Here is a 24,425-nt window from a genome sequence, read left to right as displayed (position 1 = left end):
CCCTCATTCGACACATGCAAGACTACATGGCATTCCAGAAAGCACTCAAAACCTGGCTCTTCCCCTAAATGGTTCAAAGGACCAATCTGGCCTTCGCACCTCCATGAAACTATGCCTCCCGACCAACCCTCCACGGCTAAGAAATGGCATATAATCCACTACTACAGACAAGTAAGAATGTCTGAAACATGGAGCCCAGCTACCAATAACACTTGTGTTTAACGTTATGATCTCAAGATGGCAAGTTCAGTTCTTGTAAGGGACAATGATGCAGTGTCACTCATAACTCAAACTATAAACTACAATTGGAACTTGGGCTACCTGGGACTTGGACCTATTAGCACTTATTATCTAACATTCTGACTGGGCTGGCTTTTGTTTTCACTGGCAATGTACTACGCTCTTAAATCAGGTGAGGATTCTGGTGAGGCCATCTCTTGTACGTGACAACAATGAGCTGTCCCTTACAACTCAAACCGTACACTATACCTGGAATATTCAGCCATCTGCTGCACCTAAACATATCAGACAAGCACAGCACTAATAGCACAGCCTGGTTTGACGCTGGACCTTTCAGGTTCTTAGAGTACCCAACCACGCATCTAGGAAGTACTCGTAATTCCCACAGAACAGAACAGGATGTCGAGAAGGTGTTAACCAATGAGCAATTGCCCATTCAGGTAGACCCATGGATGGTGGACTGTAGAGGCTTGGCCCAGTAATGCACCAGGACCACTAAAATGGCCACTACCCTCGGCAGGCCCTAACATACCTAGACCTAAAAACTCAACACTCCAAAGCAGAGGGAAGCGAGTAGCCTGGTAAAGTAGGTTTTGGAAACAGCCAAACTCAACATTGATTATATTGTTAAGCCAGAAAGAAGTATGGCATGCTTGGCGAAACAGAATGGAGTCCATATTAGAATGAGAGGTTCCTGGAGAACGAAAGCGCCAAACCTCTTTAATAGAGAGCAAAAGTTAATTCGGCAGGCACAGGAAGGTAATCAGGAACAGGGGACCTCTTCCAACTGCACGGATACAAGCACATACCTACCAATATGCTGACTCTCTCCTCTACACGGTTGTAGGTCATTTGGTCGAAAACCAAATGATCGAATGCCATTTGATCGACAGTCAAATGGTCGAAAAAATGGTCGAATTTTTTATTTTTTATTTTTTTATGGGGGGGGTCCCTTCCAACCTCCCGTTTTCAACCTAATCTAAAAATATATATATAAATAAATAATTAAAAAAATTCGACCTTTTTTTTCGACCATTTGACTTTCGATCAAATGGTCATTCGATCCTTTGTTTTCGACCATTTGACTAGACAGCCTCTACACCATAAAACAATAGAATGCAGCTATACCCCATGATTAATTTCAGCCAAGCTGCGCACATAATTATACACCACCATGCATATCTCAACGATCTTTAGAACGCAGTTATCCCCCACTCAAAAATCAGCCTAGCTGCACACATAATCTCATATACAAGCAGCTCCTCCGCTACAATGCAGCTACCCGCAAGACAATTCGACCTAGCTGCACACATACTACTGGTCTCACACAACCTTCACACACTCTTAGCATTAGACTGCAGCAACCCAACACAAAGATTCGGTCCAGCTGCACTCATTCACTATTTACCACCTTACTTTCTCCACTGACCTGGACTACGGTCCCCAAGGGCGTTCAACCCACAGCACGTTGGAATCATACCAATGGTGGAAGCGCTATGCAAATGCCCAATAACATAACATAAGTGGCAACTTATTTTCTCCACCTAGGATTTCGGGATAATGCACCAGATTTCACAGTGAAGTGTGTACGGGGCTCTGGACTCTAGTTTCTGTTCAATGGCTGTTCAAAGCCATTCGAAGTCTGTCAGGCCTGTTGAAATGATATCCCTGTTTTTTTTAGCACTGCTATCATCTGTAGTGCTCTATTTTGGAATCAACTGTAGATGTTTGAGGGTGAGGTTGGGCACCCCAAATAAAGGACATTATAGCACTCCATTCTGGAAAAGGCAAGGGTATGGATAACCTTAGCAGAACGCATGATAAGGAAGAATTTTAAGAAATCTATGTAGTTGGTAGTGAACAATCCTATATACTGCATTCATGTTCAAACTTAGATTAGAGTAAAACCTTTTCCCCCCAGATTTCTTATCTATTTTGCTGGTGCTGAGGGAGTGCCCATCAAGGGGGGGGGCAGTTGAAACGAATATTTGTGATTTTTATCAGACCACAAATCAGAATTTGAGTCTTCTAGCTGTTAAGGCATGGAAAGCTGTGCCTTCTCTAGTTCTGGATTAGGTAGGTAGCTGGGGACGACATGCTGGTTGCTTTTTCCATGGTGGACCAGGATCTGCTGCAAGCAGTATCATATAGAAAACAAACAATCATATAGATAATGCCAATCCTTGTGTGACCCCACAGTTTGGATGGTGTAGCCCCAGAGTATGTAAGCACATGGAACCATCTATCTTTGTCGAAGAAGGTCAGCCAGGCGGGGGCTATTCTTGCTATCCCATTAGCTGCTTCAGGCACTGCAAGAGGATGTCACATGCCACAGCTGCCCAGAGGTTGAGGAGAATCAATATGGCCAGCAAGGTATAATACAGGATTTTGAGTTGCTCTACAGTAATGTTTAGTGGGGTTGTTTCTGACTCTCTGGAGAGTGCGAAAAATTCACTGTTTGTGGAAAAGTGTATTCACCTCGCTGTACTGTTGTAGTTGATCTGTGACCATGTTCAAGGACTTTTGCATCAAACAGCAATTTATAGATGGGGCGAGAGTTGGCCAGGACACTTGGGTCAGTGTTGATATTCTTGAGAAGCAGATGACCACATCCTTTGGAGCAGAGTGAGTAGCTGAGTGTTCTACGGTGTTAGGGTGTTCCAGGAAGTCGGTTTTTGCTGCCCATTGCAGCAACGCTCTTGACAGCTTCAGCAACTCTTTATCTACTCAACCGCACATGCGGAGCGTGTAACGGAGTGAGTAGCTGAGTGTTCTACGGTGTTACAGTGTTCCAGGAAGTCTGTTTTTGCTGCCCATTGCAGCGACGCTCTTGACAGCTTCAGCAACTCTTTATCTACTCAGCCGTACACGCGGAGCGTGTAGCGGAGTGAGTAGCTGAGTTTTCTGCGGTGTTCGAAGAGGATCACGAGCAGTGTGTAAACTCCCCCTTCTTTTGACTGCCTCTTAAATTTGGACAAAACCCAATTTACTTGATTTCGTACCCATTGATTTGAAATTGATAAACTATCTCAGACTGCCAGTAATAGCTGTACTGTAAACCCATTGTGCTGTGACAGACACGGAAGTGTTTTGAATTGAGATCCCTTTTTCCCACGCTCTTCGTGTCATTGTTTTCTAACATGCCTGGGAAAGCACAAGGAAGGAATAAACATTACAATCTCTGCAAAAATAAATCCTATGAAAAAACAACTAAATCTAATGCTGCATCTATGTGTAGCGAATCACCTGCTTGTGGAGAAAAAGTGGAGATAAGTAAAGGTCCCAAGAAAACTACCATATTGCCTGGTAGATCTCTCATCCAAATAACAGACTTCTTCAAACCGGATAAGGAGGGTCATGACGATAGATATCAAAACATTACTGCCCAAGTGCATGCGAAGGCGGGAACAGGCAACTTGAGTGTGGCGTCTGTTCCCTCCTTTGGCACCATTGATGATAATTCCTTGTTGGAGTTGTGTTATTGCCTGTGCGGTTCTAATCGGGCTGCAGTGGAGCAGGGCAATAATTTGAGTCATGTGGGCGGTGACATTAATAATGGTAGTACGGCAAGGGAACACAATGAGCCTCAAGCAACTGCAAGACTATCTAGTACTCGCTCCCTTTTCCCTCTATCTAATGTACCTGAAACACAACCTAGCACTATTAGAGAAGAGGTGGGTGAAAATAATACCCTCAATCATAAAGGGTCTGCGAGGGAAATTAATGAACTTGATAACAACGCCAATATACCAATGATCAGTATATCCACCCCATCGCTTAACCTACTACACTTTGCCCTTAAAATTCTGATTAAATTATGCGATAATATCTATTCCCAATCCCAAATACACAGTGAATATTTATGTGTCCTTATGAAAAATAGCAAGTTGATGAACCATGATGAGGAAAACGAAGATGACGTACAGGACGCAATTGAGAAGGAGAAGACTGGAAACTCAGTGGTGATTGTGGAACCTATAGCTGAACAAATCTGCCCTGAAGAGCTGCCTGCTATGAATATCTCTAAAAAAAAGTCCAGGAAAATTGACCGTATTAGCAAGCTGCAGTAGGGTAATAACAAAATGGCTGAATAATAAAGATAATAAAAATAATAATAAAGAAGATGAAATTGTTCCCTGCCATCCCTCCAATTCCACAACGACATCTTGTAAAGAATTGAAAGGACATAAGAGGCGAAACAGAAAAATCATGGTGTTAACATTTTAATCATTAATGTCTATGGCCCGCCCGGAGGAGTAAAAACTATGGCCAATTTTTACACCATCGATGAACGCATTACACATTGGTTGCCTGACACAAATAACTCGATGATTGATTTAGGTGGTGATATGAATGCACAATGTGGTATCATGAATATGAAAGACAACTTTAACAATTTAGCAACCCCTAACACCTTAATGAGTACAAAATGCAATGCGCAGGGGAGACAATGGAAAAGGTATATGGATGAATGGGGTTTTAGTTTTCTAAATGGGAGAACTGTAAGTGATACCCCTGGGAAATACACGTGGATATGTGGAAAGAAACGTTCCACGATTGATTATATATGGGGGAATACTGACTTGCTTAACATTGTGTGCGATTTTGAAGTTCTAAATAATGGTGATAGTGATCATGCCATGATATGTGCGAAATTGAAACTAGTTATGGATGAAAAGATTATGAGCTGTACGAGTAACATTTATACCAATCATAAATATCAAATGGAACACAAAAAAATGTAAGTTAATGACATCCAAAGTATATGCTCTTTATAAGTCAATACATAAGTACGCTGATAATTTGAGCGGGAATGATATGGAGAGTATGTTTAAAGTCATAAAGATAGATGTTGTTTCAGTTAAAGGTACTCCTAAGATTATAAATGGAAATAAGGCTAACCGCTCCTATGACGGTGAATTGTTGGTTGTGTAGCGTAAATATCGCTGCTCATTGCGCAAATTGCGGGCATTAAATATGGGATCTCTTGAGTTCACCAAAGAAAAAAAGAGGTTGAAAAATGGTTATAGTAATTGGTGCAAGCGTAGAAGATGTGCCAAGCTGAATAGAAAATGGCAGACTATGCTTAATACCCCTCAACGTAACGAAACTAGCTCTGTGTGGAAAATACTGAATAAAGTAAGAAGTGAGCAAAAGGCAAGTATCTTGAACCCTATAGTGAGAAACTGTGGAATGCGTATATTTGTAGAATGATGTATAAGAAAAAAAGATGAGACTTTCCCCAGTATTTATTGCGGAGGATGGCCGCTAAAATTCTCTGTCAAATGCATAGAAGAAATCATTGTAAAGCTGAACAAGTCACGAGCGCCGGGTCCTAATGGACTTGCCACCATAGTGATGAAATACGATCCCTACCTATGGAGCAATGTGCTGTTTAGGTTGTTCACTAATGTATGCAGGGAGCGATGTATCCCTGCATCATGGAAGAAAGCTATTTTAATACCGGTGTATAAAGCGGAAGATAGAACCTTGCCAGCCAGAGAATTATCGGCTACTATCGATCTTAGATTCGACTAGTAAGGTGTTCACGGCTATTGTACTGGAACACATTAACGATTGGGTTCAAACTAACAGCCTTCTGCATCCATTTCAAACAGGTTTTAGACGAGGTACAAGCACGACTTATAACATTCGAGTATTGAATGCAATAAAGACCAGAGTTAAAACCAGTAAGGGCCCTTACGTGTATGTGACTTTTGTAGATTTTAAATCTGCATTTGACAGTGTTGATCAAAGAAAATTGTGGGACATTTTGATGAAGCTGGCATGCCCCAGTTGGCTTGTTGTTATTCTAGTTAGATTACACGAAAACAACAGTGTACAAATTCACCTTAATTATGAGGGCAACTTAACACAACCTATAAGTGTGACTAGAGGAGTAAAACAAGGATGCCTCTTGGCTGCCCTTCTATTCAATCTCTATTTAGCAGATCTGATTAGACGACTAACTGCTAAAGCCAGTTGCCTGCCTAAATTTGAAAACATCATGATATCTGCAATGTCATACACGGATGATTTAGTGATGATAGACCACTCAATTAGAGGGGTGAAAGGTATGCTAGAAGAACTGAGCAGCTTTGCGAAAGAACATGGATTGTCTATCAAGCTTAAAAAAACCTGCAGGTTATGTTGTTTTCTTGCAAGAGAGTTACCAAAGTAAAAATTGAAGTATCATGGGGTAATGTTGAATACACAGAGGTCTATAAATATTTGGGAGCCCTTTTCAATTGCAAAATTGGGTATAGATTTCTAATTGAGAACAAAGTTAGACGGGCCAAACAAATCACCATGATGGTGAAGAAATTTGTAAGAGAGTATTCAGGATACTCTCTGATATTGAGATTATACCGTCAATGGTTTACGCCAGTATTAGTTTATGGTCTTGAAGCCATTACTATCACCGACCTCTCATTTCTAGATAGGATTGAAGGTCTATTTTGGCAAACTTTTCTGGGTGTGCCTCGTTCGTGCCCAATCCAATATATTAGGGTGGAACTTGGCCTCCAGTCTTTGAGGTCTATTGTAAGTCAACAGCGTGGTTTGCTAGTCTTGAAAGCAGTGTGTCATCCAGAAAGCGAACTATTACAGATCATAGGTACACATGTTACTAGAATTGATGCCCTCAAACCTAGGTGTAAATATATGTCTAGTTGTTCTGAATATTTCCAAGAGTTGCAGTGGGATGCAAAAGTGAACCAGTGTGGATATTTTCCTGCAATCAAAAAAGCGTTTAAGGCTAAAGCTAAGAGAGTTGATTGGGAGAGGAATTTTATTCGTATGCATGAACTTAAACATTTTAAATATATTGAATGGATTTTACATACGTTCTGCCTACAAGTGAAAGCTTTTAATATATTTGCAATGGTTTTGTAAAATAGTTTTAGAAAAAAACATATAATATGTTTTTCAAGTATTGAATGAAAGATTGATTGATATGTAGTATGTATGTTTGAGTATTTGTGTAGTTAATTAATTTTGAGAAATTATGAATGTATGTAAAAGTTGTATAGTTTTATGAACTGAAAAACAACTAAATACATAAAACATCCTTCTTAAGGAGATGATGAACAGCACGTTTCAAAGGCGGGTGGGAGAAGATTTGCAGGTTTCTTTTCAGAAGTACTGCAGGGCATGTGTCTGATTAGAAGGAAGATTTCAGTTTCGAGGCCAACATGGGCAGGCCTTCCTCTGATACTGAAGCAACATTTGCGAAAAATGTTGGTGTTGCTGATTCTGGGATGTAGGGGGGCCCATTCTGTTGGCGCGCCCCAGCCTTTTTCCTAATGATTTGAACTTTTTTTTCGAAGACAGAAGCAATTTTCTCGGCTCATTGGGAAGTTGGGTGAAAGTGAGTGTTGGCTTGTAGTTCGTTTTGTAATTTTATGTAGGATTTTAAATACCTTCAAGGGCATATTTCTGGTTTCTGCTATTCAATTTATTTAAACATTTAACAGAGTGTAAACACAGCTGTGGGGTAGCAGAACACACAACTATGAAAAATAACAACAACAAGCATTGGCAATGCCAACAGTTTGGACATTTGTGTAGGCATGGGAAAGGCACTTGCCAGGCACTCCCATAGTGGTATTAACTGGCTATCGATGGTAGCAAGTGCAACATTGTGCTAAAGCACCACCTAGTAGCCCAAACTAAAAATGAGTTAACCCTGGGCACATTATATGCTTCTACATAAACCCAGAGGTCCAGGCCAAGAGCTGTTCTATTTAGGTAATACAATAGTACCCTCTGAAAGCACTGTAGGCACATGGCCAATCACAGTTGATCTAGTAGAGAGTTCCAAACACAAGAGATGGCCCCTGAAAAGGACTTGTTGGAAGTGAAAGCTGTTCATACTTTATGGATGTAGTAAACGCAGTAGCTTCTTACTCCAAGTTAGTCCAGGATTCCCTGCAACCTGCAATTTATTTGCCACGTATGACATACAATGAAGAGCAACAACCCTGTAGGCTAAGCATTCCATTTTAAATTGCATTCGAGCTGCAAGTTGTATCCTTAATGACTTCTAAAATGGTGGAAATTTGGTTACATTTCATTTTTCAGTTCTCTGCACCCACTGTAAATATGGGACAACATCAGTGCCTGCACCACATTTCTATAGAGATCTGGGGGAACAAATGGTTTCTTGAACAGACATCAGAATGTTTGCAGTTTTTATTTTCTTCACTACGTGCTTTCTCATTGAAAACCTTTTATCCAACCAAAATCCTACAGATTGTTCTGCTAGAGTGAATGAGAAATGATGCCATCCTGAATAGGTATTGATAGCCACAGCTTCCTTTGATCCTTGTGGGGCAAAGAGGATGAACTATGTTTTAGCAACATTACATTGTACATTAGCTTCTACCACCAGCCCCTCAATCTCTGCATAACAATTCACCAATCTGTAAACCTCTTCCACAACAACACTTTGTGATAAAGCTAAGTGTCATCAGCACACTAGTGAATAGCAAACCCAAACCTATGCACAAGATGCCCTCAGGGGTGGACTGGCCTATAGGGAACTCTGGAGATTTCCCGGTGGGCCTCTGCCCCCTGGGCTTCTTTCGTGTGGCATTTCCAAATGTTCTCATAGGAAAAGTATTGGGCTTGCTGAAAATGTGCCATATGGGGCCACTTTGAACATTATTTCCAGGGCCTCTTTTGGTCCTCAGTAATTATTTCCAGGGCCTCTTTTAGTTCCCAGTCCATCCCTGGATGCCCTACAGGCTCTACATACAACCTTGCAGATCCTCTTTCTTGTTTCATCATGCGCTGGTATCCTCTTCATGGCATTTTCATGCTGTTTTATCTGAGGTCACATCTGATCGACTCAAGGTTCCATTGATTGTCATCCCCATCCTTTTGAGGTCTACCAGGTCTTTGTCAAACCATATGTTGCCTACTCTTGTTCTTGTTCTTTCTTTTTCTGATATCTGGGTGCCAGGCAGTGTCAGAGCCAGGGTTAGGGTGAGGGGAGAGGTAAGCCCTCTTGGGTCACTTCTCTGTGTCCTGGTGCATCCGTACCCTTAACGATAGGTGTGCCTAGCCACTTTTGCACTATCCTAGTGCTAAAGTGACACGGCTGCAGTTACTAACAGGATCCACATGCTCCAGCTGATGTTGCTAGGCAACCAAATTCAGGCACGCCAGCTCATGCATTACTACTTCCTGAACCCCCCGCCATGACGCTACAATGCCAGGTTTCCTTAATCCTAATACCCTGCAGGGATCTGACCTAGAGTGGACCTGCCAGAAGACTTACACCACGTGTAAAGGTACATTCATATCATTTCTGTTTTAAAGAAAGTGTTGGTATTTGTATGCTTGCATGGATTTGTGGTTTGAATCTGATGTAATGTGTGTGTGACACAAATGTGGCCTATTTGGGACTATATACTTTTATTAGTAAAAGTAAAGCAAGAGAAAACCTGTCTTTCCCTGTTTCTAAGAGGGACTTTCCTGCCTCAACTAAAGATCAAAGGTGACTGTCAGGACGTCTGTTAAAGTGTCCACCATCCTGTGTCAAGAAAACCCTACTTCTGGCCCATACACTATAAACTAATAAACAACAAAGCAGTGTGCTGAACCCAGGAGAATGCCTCCCCTCTCCTCGGTTATTGACCAGGTTCCACACAATGGCCCTCATTCCGAGGTTGGTGGTAGTCATGGCGCTATTTGTGCCATGACTGCCACCAATAACGGGTCCGGCACCGGTATAGTTCAATGGGGACTTACCGGTGCAGTCTGACCTTTGCGGGACCGGTAAGTCCCCATTGAAAATGCCATTCCCCATTCCCATTTGAGTCCCCATAGGGCTCAATGGGAATGGGGAGGGCACAAATAACGGGCTCGCGAATGGCAAGCCCGTTATTTGCACCCTGGTCCCTTAACGGGTCCCGTCCACAAAGGCTGGTCAGACCAGCCGTTCCTGGCCGGACCCGCTAAGGGACCTTGTAGTAGGCCGGTAAGGGATTACCGGCAACGGTCTCCTTACCGGTGCCCGTATCCCTTACCGCCCACCTTGGAATGACCCCCAATGTCTCCTTAGTGGGCCAGGAGAATGCCTCCCTTCTCCGGGCGTTCAGTCTCAAATCAACCTGGTGGAATGACTCCCTTCCCCAGGTTACAAAGTTCAAAATAAAGTTCTAATTAATAGGCCTGGCAGGACAATTCCCTTCCCCAGGCTATGAAGTTCCAATAAAACAGTTACTTCATAAGTATGGAGAAAACCTCCCTTCCCCTGATGTTCGGTCTCAGTCTCAAGTTGCCCGGGGGAATGACTCCCTTCTCCAGGCTTGTTGGACCTTCCTCCCTGTCCACGTTATCAGGAGAGTGACTCCCTGCTCCTGGTAGTTATGGCACAGTCTCCTACAACCAGAGGATTGACTCCCTTCCCCTGGTCTTCTCCTCATTAGGTTTCACACATACAACCCCCAAATATGAGTGCTGTGGGGGTCCATGACCTTGATTTCTCTCTTCTTTGGTTTGGCCCACTTGGTCCACTTCCCTGCTAAGTACTGCCACGAGGGAGATGACTCGTATTGCGTTCTTGGGTTTGGTCCTCAACCCTTTTGTCTCTTCTTGTTTGACCCACTTGCCCCACTTCCCTGCTAAGTACTGCCATGAAGAAGATGACTTGTATCACTCTCTTGAGTGGGGTCATCCACCCACCCTTGTTTCTCTTCTTGTTTGGCTTGACCCACTTGGTTTACTTCCTTGCCAATTACTGACACGAGGAAGATAGTCCTGCTCACAACCTTGGTGCAGGGTTTCCGCACCTATTGACCCCTGTCAGTCCCTGTGCCTTTCTCATTACCTTGTTGGCACCCAGCATGTGTGGCAAGTTTTTCCTCAGGTCCTTCTGCTGCTCAGAGTTTTCAGCGGGCTTCTCCACATCTCAGTTCCTTTGCTCTGCGGATATCCTGCCCGGCCCTTGGAGTGACTTTATGGACACTGCTTTTGCGTTTGCGTCACCATCTGCCAGACTCCCGGCACCACCTGGACGCAATCGGGTGAAGGAGTCCCGTTGTTCTCTTGACTCCGCGGGTGGACTGCTCTCGGCTCTCTCCTGGCCTTCTCTGTGTCTCCTTCATTCTTCCCGGTTTCTCATCCTGGTTGGCTGCATCTCCTCTTCAGACAGTCCTTCTTTGGTATTTATTGCATAAGCTGGACCACGCCTCTACGGAAGTCTATACCGCTGCAGTTCCTTCTTGGCATTGTTCTTCATTGCTCCTGTGCCTCACCTCATCCCAGTACTTGAGTTAGCTATATTCCTGAGGTTCTTCTTCGTCTCATTAGTATCCAGGACCTTTACATAGTCTTCCTTACAACAACACATATAGCTAGTCTCTACTGCGAGATTAGCAGAGGTAGAAGAGGCTAGAGTGTGTGGGGGTGTGATGTTCCTAAAAGGACTACACCTTAGATGGTCGTCTTTCTCCCCAGGGGGGGACTCCCCATGACATCCTCCCACAGTATACCACCCTTAGGGGGCTATCAGGTAGCAGCCTCACCTCCCTGGCCTCATGGGAAGAGGCTCCTCTCTGGGGAGAAGTGACGAGAGCAAGTGAATCGACACAGTGTACAAGTTGGAATGAATGTTAGCCTGTGTGAGTCTGTGCATGTGTATTTATGTGTCTGTTAGTGTGTGTGTGTGTGCATGACTTCATGCATTTGAGGGGGGAACACAGGCACAAACAATATAGAAATGTTTCAGAGTGGAAATGCTGCCATATGATGTGGTTGAAGCTTTATAAAAGTGATCACCCTTGGCAATGTTGACCTATATTGTGGGTGCAGCTTCATGAAAGTGATTTACCCTGGCAACAATAATATATAATGCGGGTACATCTTCAGGAAAGTGATTTACCCTTGCAACTATGACATATATTGTTCCTGTAGCTTCATGAAGGTGAATTCCAGTGGTAATGCTGACATATGGTTTGGGCACAGAATCATACAAATGTTTTACAGTGTGAGTACTGACATATGTTGTGGGTGACTTGTTAAAAATATTTTACCGTTACAATGATGGAATCGTCTCGGGAGGATAGCTCAGGGGAAACGCACTCGTCTTGGAAGCAAAATGACGCAGAGCAATACATGTTCGATCCCTGAGTCTGCGCTTAGAAACCTCTGGGTATTAAGCGTGCTATAAATAACCAATTATAATTATAAATTAATTATAATGTATAATGGGCACAGCATTATTACGTGTGTTATAGTAGGACTGGTGGCTGGCATGTTGTGTGTGCAGCACCATGGTAATGATTTACAATGGGAATGCTTGCATATACTGTGAGTGCAGCATTATAAAAGTGTGCTACAGTAGCACTGCTAGCTGGCATATATTGTGGGCGGTATTCAGTGATTTTAACGAAATCATTTTTAGGGAGGTATTTTGTAACAAAACAATATTAACGAAAACACACCAAATCGTTTAGTTTTTTATATATGGGGGCTGCAGTAAGGGATTACAATGATGGGGAGGGGTTTGGGGTAGGCTTACCATCATAGGGAAACAGGGGATTTAGGGGGCACCCCCATTGGGGGGACCCCCCAAATAGAAAGAAATAAAATTGGTGATTTATTTCAGTGTTTTGGTTTTTGGTAAAACATCCCACTCTGAAATGTTTTTGTTAAAATCACTTAGAAACATTTTGGGCGCAGCATCATGAAAATGTGGTAAAATGCTGCTGTTTACTCTTCGTGACATGACATCCATTGGATTTTACATGGGTTACCTTACAGTACCGACTTTAAATTGTATGCACTTCAACAACCCTTCTCAAATTGTGCCTCTAAATGCACCATTTCAACACTTTAAAAAATAAAATCTTGGTGGGAGAACCCTGAAAGTTTCTCGGTGCTCCCTCACTACACTCCGTTGCTTGTGCTAATTCAGGGGAAATATTTTTGCTAAAAATGTCCACCATCCACCACTAACCTTGAATCATTTAGAATGCCAGATACCCCTCAAGAGCCACCCGCTCCCCCGGCACCAGAAACTGCCTCTGCCACTGGTACCAGTGTCAAGAGAATTCATAGGTCCTCATTACGCGGTAGGTGGTAAGGGATTACCGGCACCGGTAAGGGCACCGGTGCCGGTAATCCCTTACCACCCTATTCCGAGGTCCCTTAGCGGGTCCCTTCCTTAACGCCTGGTTTTACCAGGCGTTATGGAAGGGACCTGTCAAGGGACTTCAAAGCAAATTGCGGTACCGTTATTAGCTCCATCCCCATTCCCTATGGGGGCTCGAATGGGAATGGGGATTGGTTCCCGGAATGGGCACTTTCCGGGTCCTCCAAGATTGGAATGACCCGGTAAGTCCCTATTTCGTGAACTCGGCACCGGAATGCGGTAAGGGGGTAGTTATGGCGCTACTAGCGCCATGGCTACCGCCTACCGCGTAATGAGGCCCATAGGTATTTGGTGGAGGGACTTGAGCCATGGCACTTGGATGACGGTGATGTAGTTTTAGGTTTGAGGCAGATGGATATTTAGGCTAAGATCTTGTGGAATTGTTTGTAAATAAAAGGCTCTAAAGTCATCACAAATTCCCCCATGATCAGTCACACCACTGGTATTATTATATCTAACAGTGGGAATATACCTAAGGATAACATTTTCTTAATAAGATACACTAACAGCTTACCAGCCTTATTACCATGTTCATATAAAGAGCAGCCAGCAGTTTTATGTAAGAATACCACACTTTTAATATACATTTCATCAATTTGCAGTTAGTTCTATCCAGGATAGATTCAGCAACAAAAGGTTATGCAATGGCGACAGAGCTTATATGGGCTGATGTTCTAGTCACATGACAGAGACTTCCACGGCCATCAGCCATGCCCTGTCATGTTTGATTATAGAACTCTTCTCCATATTCAAGCCCCTAATCCTTACCTTTGCTGCATCCCATTGTGTACAGAAAAGAGAGAGAGATAAAGGATGTCTATGTTCCTTCCATCCGAGCGGGGAGGAAAGGTGGACGCATGTGAATCTAAGCAGATACAACCATCAGAAATGCTTTTACGGTAAGTAATGCATTGTCTTCTGATGTTTGTTAATCTGCTTAGAATCTCATGCTGTGCATAGACTAGCGAGCAGTACCCGGAGTTGGAGGTGGGTTGTGAGAAGGAACAGTAGAAAAAAGATGTCTTAATACTGCTTGTCCCACCTGGGAATCAGATCTAGAGTGGGCATCTAGACAGTAGTGTTTTGTAAAGGTGTGTACAGAACTCTAGGTTGCCGCTTTGCAAATGGACTCAAATGAATGCTATGGAAGCCCCAGTGCCTCGAGTAGAATGTGCTCTCGGCTTGAAGGGTAGTTCTCTCTTAGCAAGAGTGTAACATAGAGTGATGCATTGGACAATCCATCTAGATAGAGTGGATTTTGAAACTGCATCACCTTCTCTTCCTGCTGCCACTTAGACAAAGAACTGATTAGTCTTTCTCAGAGGTCTAGTTCTTTCCATATAAAACATGACGGCTCTGCGCACATCCAGTGTATGCAGGCTCCTTTCTCCCAAATTTGAAGGGTTTTGAAAGAACGTTGGTAGTTCTATTGACTGGTTGACATGGAATTTAGAAATACATTTTGGTGCAAACCTAGGATGTGTTCGTAGAACCACCTTATCCTTGTGAACTGTTACAAAGGGGTCTAGTATAGAGAGCACTTGTAGTTCACTCACTCTCCTAGTGGAGGTGATAGCTATTAAGAAAGCAGTTTTAAGAGTGAGGTTCTTAAGGGATGCTTTGTGCGTGGGTTCAAAGGGTGAGCCCACAAGCCTGGTAAGTACCACATTTAGGTCCCATCCGGGAGCTGGGTTAGCTATAGGAGGGTGTATCCTCTTTACTCCCCCCATGAAGGCTTTAATAACTGGGACTTTCCACCATGACACTTTGTGTTGAGAAGTGGTGTATGCGGAAAGTGCAGCTAGATGAACTTTAATAGAATTAAAGACCAATCCTGAGTCTAATAAGTGAGTCAGGTAAAGAACAATCTGTGTGGGAGAGCAGTCAACGGGGTTGATGCTCTTACTTCTACACCAGATGACGAATCTCTTCCACTTGCTAGAATAGCAGTAACGAGTGTTAGGTTTTCTAGTCTCCCTAAGAATGTCCATGCATCTTTGAGGAAGCTGTAAATGTCCAAATTCTATGACCTCAGGAGCCAGGCTGCTTAGTTCATGGTCTGTGGGCATGGGTGTATCGTCTTGCCCCTGTCTTGTGACAGCATGTTGTACGGACAGGGTAGGTTCACTGGTGAAGATAGAGACATCTCCATCAGGTGAGCAAACCATGGGTGCCGGGCGCACATTGGGGCCACTAGTATCATGGTGACTGGTTCCTGGTGCATCTTGTGCACTATTTTGTTGAGAAGAGGAGTCGGGGGAAAAGCGTAAACAAATTTCCCTGACCATGTTATCCAGAGACCGTTCCCCTTGGATCGGTTCTGGGGGTACCTGGAGGCGTAATCTTGGCATTGAGAGTCCTCCAGAGTTGCGAACAGATCTATTTCTGGGAATCCCCATTGTGTGAAAACGTCGAAGACGATGTCTTCTCGTAACCGCCATTCCTACTCTGCGGGCAGAGGGAAGTCTCTGCTGAGTTCGTCTGCTAGCAGATTGAGTTCCCCTGGTACATGTTGTGACAACAGGAACATGTGTTTGAGAGCCCAAGTTCTGGGACAGCTTGGACAGTCCTGGAGAGTGCGTGCCCCCTTGCTTGTTCAGGTAGTACATGGCTGTGGTGCTGTCTGTGAGGACCATCACTGTCTTCCCTTGCAGGTGTGCCTGGAAAGCCTTCAATGCTTTGAAGACCGCTAGCAGTTCCAGCAAGTTTATGTGTTTGGACGCTACACTCAGAGTCCAAACTCCATGTGCAGTCTGATGGGATAGGTGAGCCCCCCATCCTGTGAGGGATGCGTCTGTGGTTAGAGTGGCTTCCACTGCGGGGGTGGCGAATGGTTTCCCTATTACAAGGTTTTCCTGCGACCACCACCATAGCGAGAGAACCAAGGCCTGCGAGACCACCACTAGATCGTCCCATTGTCCGCTGGCCTGACACCACTGGCTGTTGAGCCACTCTTGCATTGGGCGCATGCGCAGGCGCGCGTGAGGTACCAAATATATACATGACGCCATCATTCTTAGCAAACGCATTGCTTTGCGTACCGTCACCTCCCGACCGGCCACATATTGAGGGATCTGAAACAGCATATTTTGGACCCTCTCGTTGGAGGGGAAGACAAGGCCGTCCTTTGTTTGAATTAGAGCCCCTAGGAATTGTTTGATCTGGCTGGGGTCTAGGCTGGACTTCTTCTCGTTGATGGAGAAGCCCAGTTGGAACAAAAGGTCTACAGTATTTTGGGTATTTGAGAAGCATGTCTCGTAAGAATCCCCTGTTATGAGCCAATCGTCGAGGTAAGGGTATACTGGGATGGACAACCTGTGCAGGTGGGTCACTGCCAGTACTTTCGTGAATACCCTCGGCTCTGACGCTATGCCGAAGGGTAGCACTCTGAACTGGTAGTGTCTGCCCTCTATCATGAACCTGAGGTATTTACTGTGTGCTGGCAACATTAAAATATGAAAGTATGCATCTTTCATGTCCAGTGTTGTCATGTAATCTCACCACGCGAAATGTTTGAGGTTTGACAAATTTGTTCGCTGGGCGCAGATCTAATACAGGGCGCATGGTTAAGTCCTTTTTGGGTACAAGGAAGTACCCTGAATAAATACCTTCCGTTACCTGTGATAGAGGCACAACCTCTATTGCTCCTATTAGTAGCAGCAGTTCCACTTCTTGAAGAAGGATGGTGAGGTGCTCCGGTGATAGGCGTCGTCCCCTTGGGGGTCTGTACATGGGGGACCGACTGAATTTTATGCAGTAACCGTGGGCTATAGTTGACAATACCCAGCGGTCTGATGTTATTCCCTCCCATGCTGGTAGGAAAGATGTTAACAGGCCCCTAACCGGCGATGCATGGGAGGGGACACGAACCTTCGGGTCATTTGGTGTTGGTAGCCGGGGAACCTCTGGGAGTGGGGCGCCAAGCTCTACCCTTGCCACGGCGTTGTCCTCTTTGAGTGTATTGGTCACTGGTTCCCTGAGTAGAGGACCAGTTGCCTGCAGTGTACTGCTGTTGTTGTTGCGGTTGTTGACGTTGGCCTCGAAAAAAGCGTTTGTTGCCGAATCCTAGCTTATTGGGAGGCCTTGAGATCTGGTCTAAAGTCTTTAGGGTGTTAAAATCCTTCTTCGTGGTCTCCAGTGCGTCGTCCACCACTTTCCCAAAGAGGTTAGAATCCTCTATTGGTTTATTAATGAGTGACACCTGGGTTTCTGGCTTAAAACCTGAGTTGCGGAGCCAGACATGACGCTTCAGAAGTATCCCCTGGACTAAAGAACGGCCAGCCGTTTCTGCAGCATCAAGTGTGTTTTCAATGATAGTCTGGTTAACCAGAGTTCCTTCCGTTACGGTGGTTAACAAGCGGGTTCTTAAGGGCTCAGGGACTTCCTCGAGATCTTGGCATAACTTTCCCCATTGGGCATCAGCATAACATGCCAGTAAGGTGTTATTATTGGCAATTTTGGTGGAAAAAGCTGCCAAGGCTGTAATTCTCTTACCCATGGCGTAGAGTTTCTTTCCTTCCTTGTCCGGGTGTGCTTCGCTAGTTGATAGCGGAACCCCTGCCCTTTTCCTTGTAGTAGTTACCACCAAGGAATCTGGTATTGAGTGACCCTTAATGTATAATGGGTCCGAAGGAGAGGGAGTAAACAGTTTTTCAATTCTAGGGTTGACCCCTCTAACCAATGCAGGTGTAGACAGCAATGGGATGATTTGTCTCTTAACTGAGGCGAGGAGGGGAATGTTCTGGCTAGTGGGAGGTTTTTCCTTAATGATTTTTTCTACAAAATCAATATCGGGAGTAGTTTCCCCAGTCTCAATTTCAAAGTGAGCTGCTGCTTTCCGTAGTAGCGCGTTGAAAGTGGGTTGGTCATCTATAGGTGATGGGTTCCTGACCGGTGTGGTTTGAGGAGAGAAAAGGTTCAGGATCTCTGGGGACTGCCAAGGCTGTGAGCCACCTTCATCTGGGTCTTCTTCGAAGCCCCCCAACCTATGTCAGGGTTTTCCTCAAAACCTTCTTCTTCGAGGTTCTGTTGGTCTTCACTATTTAAGAACTCCTCCTCTTCTTGGAAGTGAGAGTCTTCTTCAGTGAGGTCATAAGTATTAGTTTCCTCTTGAAGGGGGTCAAATAGTGTAGGATATTTAGCCCTGGAGTCCTCATGAAGTACCTCCCTTGGCCTCTTGGGTGTTTTATGTTCAGGAGTGGACATAAATCTATCCAGCTTGTCCATACATGATTGGAATCTCTCAAATGTCCAATGTGGTAACCCAGACGGTCTGGAGGCGAAAAAGGAGGCTCCTCTGCCTGTAGCCGTCTAGATCTGTCCCATAACGTCAAGGATAAAGTCCCTTCGCCTTCTGAGAAACCTTCTCGTAGGCTAGGGCCTTCCTTCGACGGCGGGAATGGTCCCTGCCTCCCTTCCGGCATTCTCTGCGTCTCCCTGGCCTTGTGAGCGGGCTTCGGCGTATCACTCACCGTTTGTCTCTGGCTGTCAGTGGAAACTATACGAGCCAAGCTCTCGATGATTAATTTCTCTGTTGAGGGTTCGTCTGGCGTCGTGCTGGGCGGTGCCGAGTCTCTTTAGGTGACGGTCGCACTTTTACAAGGCGCATTGCCTGGTGTTTTGGTGGTAGCGTCCTTGTCTGCAGGTAGCCCACTCGCTAGTCACGTCTGCGGTGGCGGGGAGGGCTTGCAACCCTTGCGGTCGGTGGAGGATGCCGGTGGGCCTGGCGTCTCCGTTGGCGCTAGGGCTTTCTTCATCTTCGACGAAGAAGTGCCCTGGGTTGTGTGCTTATGTTTATGTTTTCTGTGTTCGTCAGTGTCACCGGGGTGTTCATCCCCATAAATAGGGCGTGAGCCCAATTTGTCGGGGCCGGAGACAGAAGCTGAGGAGCGGGTATGCTCCTTAGAGAGGTCTACAACCTCTGAAACAGAGGTCGGGTTATCACTGTCCTCGTCACACTCAGTGGCGACGGCGGCGGGTGAGGAATCAGCTCTAGACATAGTGTAGGCTGCCCCCCTCTTGACCCTGTGGTCCTTTAAGGTCTTTTGGCAAAGAAGTTTACAGGCCGCACAGCCGTCCTCGTTGTGGTTGAGGGGTTAGCAACCGTTACACCGCTTGTGCTTATCTTTCCATGTGAATATGCCCATACATCGTGGGCAAAATCTAAACAGAGTCCTCTCCATAGCTGAGGATACAATTAAAAGTGATAACGACCCCGAAGGAAAGGGGGGTGAAAGAGAAAGGCATTCTTAGAAGTAGAAAGAAATGTCCCACTACCCCCACTCTCCCATCTGTTTTAGGCCGGCGAGGCTGGGCCACGTGTTCGGCAGCGCCGAAGGATCTCCTCTGTCTAAGACACCGCCGTCGAAGTTCTTACTCGGCGGTGAAACAGCTTCGCCGTCGAAGGAGGGATTTAATGTAATGTATAATAAATAACGACCAAAGGGTCGAGTAAATGTTTTGCAATTTCTCTCGAACGAGATCCGCGTTAAGGCGACCAATATCTGGGCAGAAAAAAACAATCTGAGGGACCTCGACGCGTGAGGGATTGTGGGTACACTGCACGTCACTATAGGGATAGCGTTACAGACACACCTTGTCGATGTCCCCTTTTCGACTACGAAAAACAAAATGCAATACTCTGCAGTGACCACTGGATGTCAGACTATGCACAGCATGTGATTCCAAGCAGATGAACAAACATCAGAAACTTGGGTTACATTTTCAGCTGGCTATGGGATTAGCCACCATATAGTTCTGAACCATAACAGTATTAGGGGAATGGTCTGACAAGGCTCACCCCAATATAGAAGCCTCCAGTAAATGCTGAGAAAAGTCTTTAGAAAGGACGATTGCATCTATCCTGCATAAAGTGCAGTGGCAAAGAGACTGGTGGGTATAATCGTAAACAATAGGGTGTAGAATCATCCAACCATCAATGTCCTGCTTCATTTCTAATGTAAAGTGATCAATGGACCCAAGCAGTCACTCCATTCCAATGAGGGAGATTTACTAAGAAACCCAAAGGCACAGCGGACCTGCGAGAAGACTAAAGCCTCATGGTACGGTTAGTTGATTGTTATTTTTTGAAAGTGTAAGGGCCTCATTACGACCCTGGCGGAACGGGTTAACGGGCTCCGCTAAAGGAGGCGGACCCGTTAAACCTGTTCTACCACATTACGAGGTCCCCTCGCGGGACCCGGTAAGGACGCCTGGTAAAACCAGGCGTCTTTACCGGGTCCTGCGTGGGGAAGAGGGAGCTAACAACGGGACGCTCGTAATCGGCCCGTTGTTAGCTTCCTCCCCCATTCCCAATTAGCCCTATGGGGGCTGAAATGGGAATGGGGAAGGTCTGGCCCGGGTTCCCTCCCCCATTCCCATTCAGCCCTCTGGGGGCTGAAATGGGAATGGGGAAGGTCTGGCCCGGGTTCCTGGAGGGAGGAATTACCGGGCCCTCCAAACTCGAAATGGCCCGGTAATTCCCCATTCTGGGAACCCGAACCCGGACCCGATTTCGGTGGCAGCCATGCCACCAACAGCGGCATGGCTACAGCCGAAGTCGTAATGAAGCCCTAAGTCTTGTGTGGTTAAAATGTGATGCGGGGTGTGTGTGTGTGTAATTTTTAATGAGTGTTCGTATTTGTGTGTCTGTTTCAGTATTGATGTGAATGCTTGTGTCTGCGAGCACCTGAATGACTGGGGCACAGATAATTCCCTGCCTAGCTTTCCATTCCATCATGTTTTAGCTTTTCTGTTCCATTATAGAAGGGGGGTCCACCGTGTGCATATTACTACTTGCCCTGCCCTAATTCACAGTAACTATTATGTTTAAAATCACCATCACTACGAGATAGCACCTAATCATCCAGAATGAAATAGATCATCAGTGGTTGACTACTGGTCTGCCAGCATGAGTCCTCAATTCCTTGCACAGCTGCTTATTTACGGAGTCTCTATCAAAGAATGAGTATCACAAGCCAAAGGCTTCTTCTTCGGCTTTCTCCTCCTGTTGCTTGTTTGAGGTTTTTGACCATTGATAAAATCTGCCTTTGCACTACATGCCTCCAAAAAACGAACACATTTGTGGAAAACCTTACCAACACATACAATAAACAACTTAACAAAATACAGAGCGACATTGAGCAAAATGCATCTCAAAGACATTTTTTTATAAACACACTTCCTGCTGCCAATGCTCGGGGTGTCACTCTTCAGGGCAGCCCTGCAAAACCCGTGTACGGTGGACTGTCTTTGTCTTAAGAGACATTTCAGGTGGGCATTAGAAATATCTGGCATTGTTGTTGGGCATATTAGCCCTCATGTGATCACAGAGGATGGAGTCACTTAAGTGCACCAATTTAGGTGATTAGGGAGCTTCACTGATCCCTCTACTCATTATATCACTTCCTTTGCCCCAGGTCACCCCTATCTCAGTGCTGCACATGTGTATGAGGTCTTCTATTCCCTCAAATATTAATATTGTGTAAAAAAACAGAACAATATAAAACACTCCTACATTTCTCTCAACTGCCTTACCTGTATGCCGAGCCAAACGTGCGGAACACATTCCTGCAGAGCAAGAGAGAGAGACGGTGGGTTAGAGAGGAGGGGGGACACAGAAGAGGACGCTAGACATGTTTCTGTGCACTGGTCAGATGACCCTGAATACTTACTTTGACTCGATGGGCAGTGGACGCTGCCCCTGCATGTCCAGGCTGGGATTCTGTTGCAAGCAGTACTGAAAGAACAAATGAAGCGAGTCAGAAAGCTCCCAGCCCTGGCTTCCTTTCATTGCTACACACTTCTCTGACCCAACTGGAGCCTTTCATCAGGTTTCTGCCCTCCTACAGCAGACAGAGTCCATAGTATGATATTATAAAAATGTAGGCCCCAGTGGATGGCAAAGTTTCTTTTCCTTTTCTACGGTGTTCTAATTAGATCATGGACCGTGTAAGCCACATTTCATTAGTGTCAAGCAGCCAGAGTTTAGATTCAGTGAATTACTGTTGATAGGAATAAAATACCGTCATGCGATTGGACCATAAAAAGATGCGCTTGTGGTCAAATCGCTTAGTTTCCCATTTTATACATTAAATCGAAGTTACCCAGCGTAGTGACTCCTGTACTCCTAATCATACAATTCCTACTCTTTCTACTGTCACATTCTCCTGAAAGGGAGAGCGAAAGGAGAGAAATTTGCAAAGCATTAAGTCAAAGTAATTTGTGACCTCTGTCGCGTATGTACTGCCCCCAGGGCCAAAGTCCTTTGCCCAACGACTCCACTGGCTTCCCTTAACTCTCTTCCTCTGCTCTCATTATCTACACCACATTGTCAATATACAGTGATAGCTATAGAGTCTCGGGAGGATAGCTCAGGGGCAACGTGCTCGCCTTAGAAGCAAGACAACACAGAGCGTTTGATCCCCGGGTTCGCGCTTAGAAACCTCTGGGTATTAAGCGTGTTATAAATAACCTTTCATATCAAAGAGCATGGACGTCGGGGCATCTGAAGAAAACGTACTCAAGGGAGTAACATCTATTTGCCCATATGCTCTAACCCTTTGCTCTGATGTATTGGAATCCATTATAGGGCAGATAACAAATGAACAGTACTTGCAGAAAGGGTTTGGAGTAGTAAAGTGTGAAGTAGCAGACACAGCTGCCCTGAAAATTACATCATGAGGAATGTGCATTAACTTCACTAATTATTTTTTAAGAATCTCTTTTCATTCTCTATTTAGGATCATAACAAAGGAAAAATCAAACCAGCATTCAATAGCACACATCTAGTACAAAAGATTAAAGAGTCAACCAAGGAAAAATAAACATTCCAAAATACTTGATCTCCAAAAAAGTAGTATTACATCAATTGCAGGAAAATATCCCAAAAGGGGAAGTACTCTGCATTCTGCGAGCATTCTTTTCAAAATAATGAATTCATGGCGTAAGCCTCCACACTACTAGGGTCTGCTTGAGTACCTATCAAGTCCATCACGCATCCACTCACCATCTAACTACATCTAGTAACATGCTTCATCGGTTCTTGATATTGCCATCACAATGAAATTCTGGTCTAATCGGAGCTGTACTTTCCGGAGTCCTACACTCATGCTTACCAGTAACCTATCACATCTGAGAAACATGTGTCCCTACTTTGACAAACACATCCCCTTCCGCTCATCCCAATAGTGTTTCCTCTCTGTGTTTCGTCATTCTATTGTCTAGTTTCTATTTCCTATCACTTCCTCCCCAAACTTCCCCTTCCGTTCCACAGACTAGGGTCTGGCAACACACTGGCTGGGTCACAAAATGCCACCTTTTGACCAAGGCCAGGTGTCATAAGACCAGCACAGCGGAGATGGGCGCAGTATAAATATTGGATAAGATAACAAAAGCAGCAACATCAACCATAAGGTGCACCCACTCTGAATAGAGGTAGGAAGCATTTCCTTCTAGTGCCTAGCAATTCTTCTTCTTGCCATGGCCAGCACCACAATCCTCCATTAACGTTGATTATTAGGTTTGGTCTTTAGGACGACAGCCTCAACAAACCTAAACTTAGAGATGCATCAAGGGGAAAGGCCAAAACCCAAGTGACAATGTCAAATCCTTTCTTCCAAAATCTCCCAACAACAATTTTACTGGACCAGAGCATAGCTACAAATGTGCCCTTCTGTAAGCAACCCCACAAACGAAGGTCCAATGCATTATCAGCAGTTTTGTGTAAATGGTCGGGATACCAACAGACCCTGTGTAAACTTCTGTACTTGATCAGACAAGTGCTACTGCCCCGAGGACCAGTTGACCAGTTCCGCACCACATCCAATCATTGATCACCAGGAATGTCCACACCCAAGTCTGCTTCACAAGATATTTTAACATACACGCGGTAAGGGCTTATCTGTGCTCACATGCAGTAAGGAGCAAACCACTGAAATAGCCCTTTTAGCCCTAGCAAATTTCACTAAGTAGGTGTCTCATGAAGAGGGTCTGGGACCTCCCTATAATTCCCTCCACATGTACA

At 44.9% G+C, this 24,425-nt stretch overlaps 1 long non-coding RNA gene across 1 annotated transcript in view; it reads right to left on the bottom strand.

Annotated features, from left to right (window-relative positions):
• The window catches only part of LOC138582794 (uncharacterized), a 76,980-nt gene extending 54,836 nt beyond the window's left edge, over positions 1-22,144 (bottom strand). The window contains exons 1-2 of the long non-coding RNA XR_011305080.1: positions 22,075-22,144; positions 21,938-21,970 (exon numbers count right to left, since the gene is read on the bottom strand). This is a non-coding gene — a long non-coding RNA (uncharacterized lncRNA). The remainder of the gene's footprint in view (positions 1-21,937; positions 21,971-22,074) is intronic.
• Between the last annotated feature and the right edge of the window lie 2,281 nt (positions 22,145-24,425).

The sequence above is a fragment of the Ambystoma mexicanum genome, chromosome 1p (assembly GCF_040938575.1).
Source record: "Ambystoma mexicanum isolate Mex_15411 chromosome 1p, UKY_AmexF1_1, whole genome shotgun sequence".
NCBI lineage: Eukaryota > Metazoa > Chordata > Amphibia > Caudata > Ambystomatidae > Ambystoma > Ambystoma mexicanum.
The sequence above is the reverse complement of the archived record's forward strand: the minus strand, read 5'-3'. Positions and strand labels throughout refer to the sequence as shown.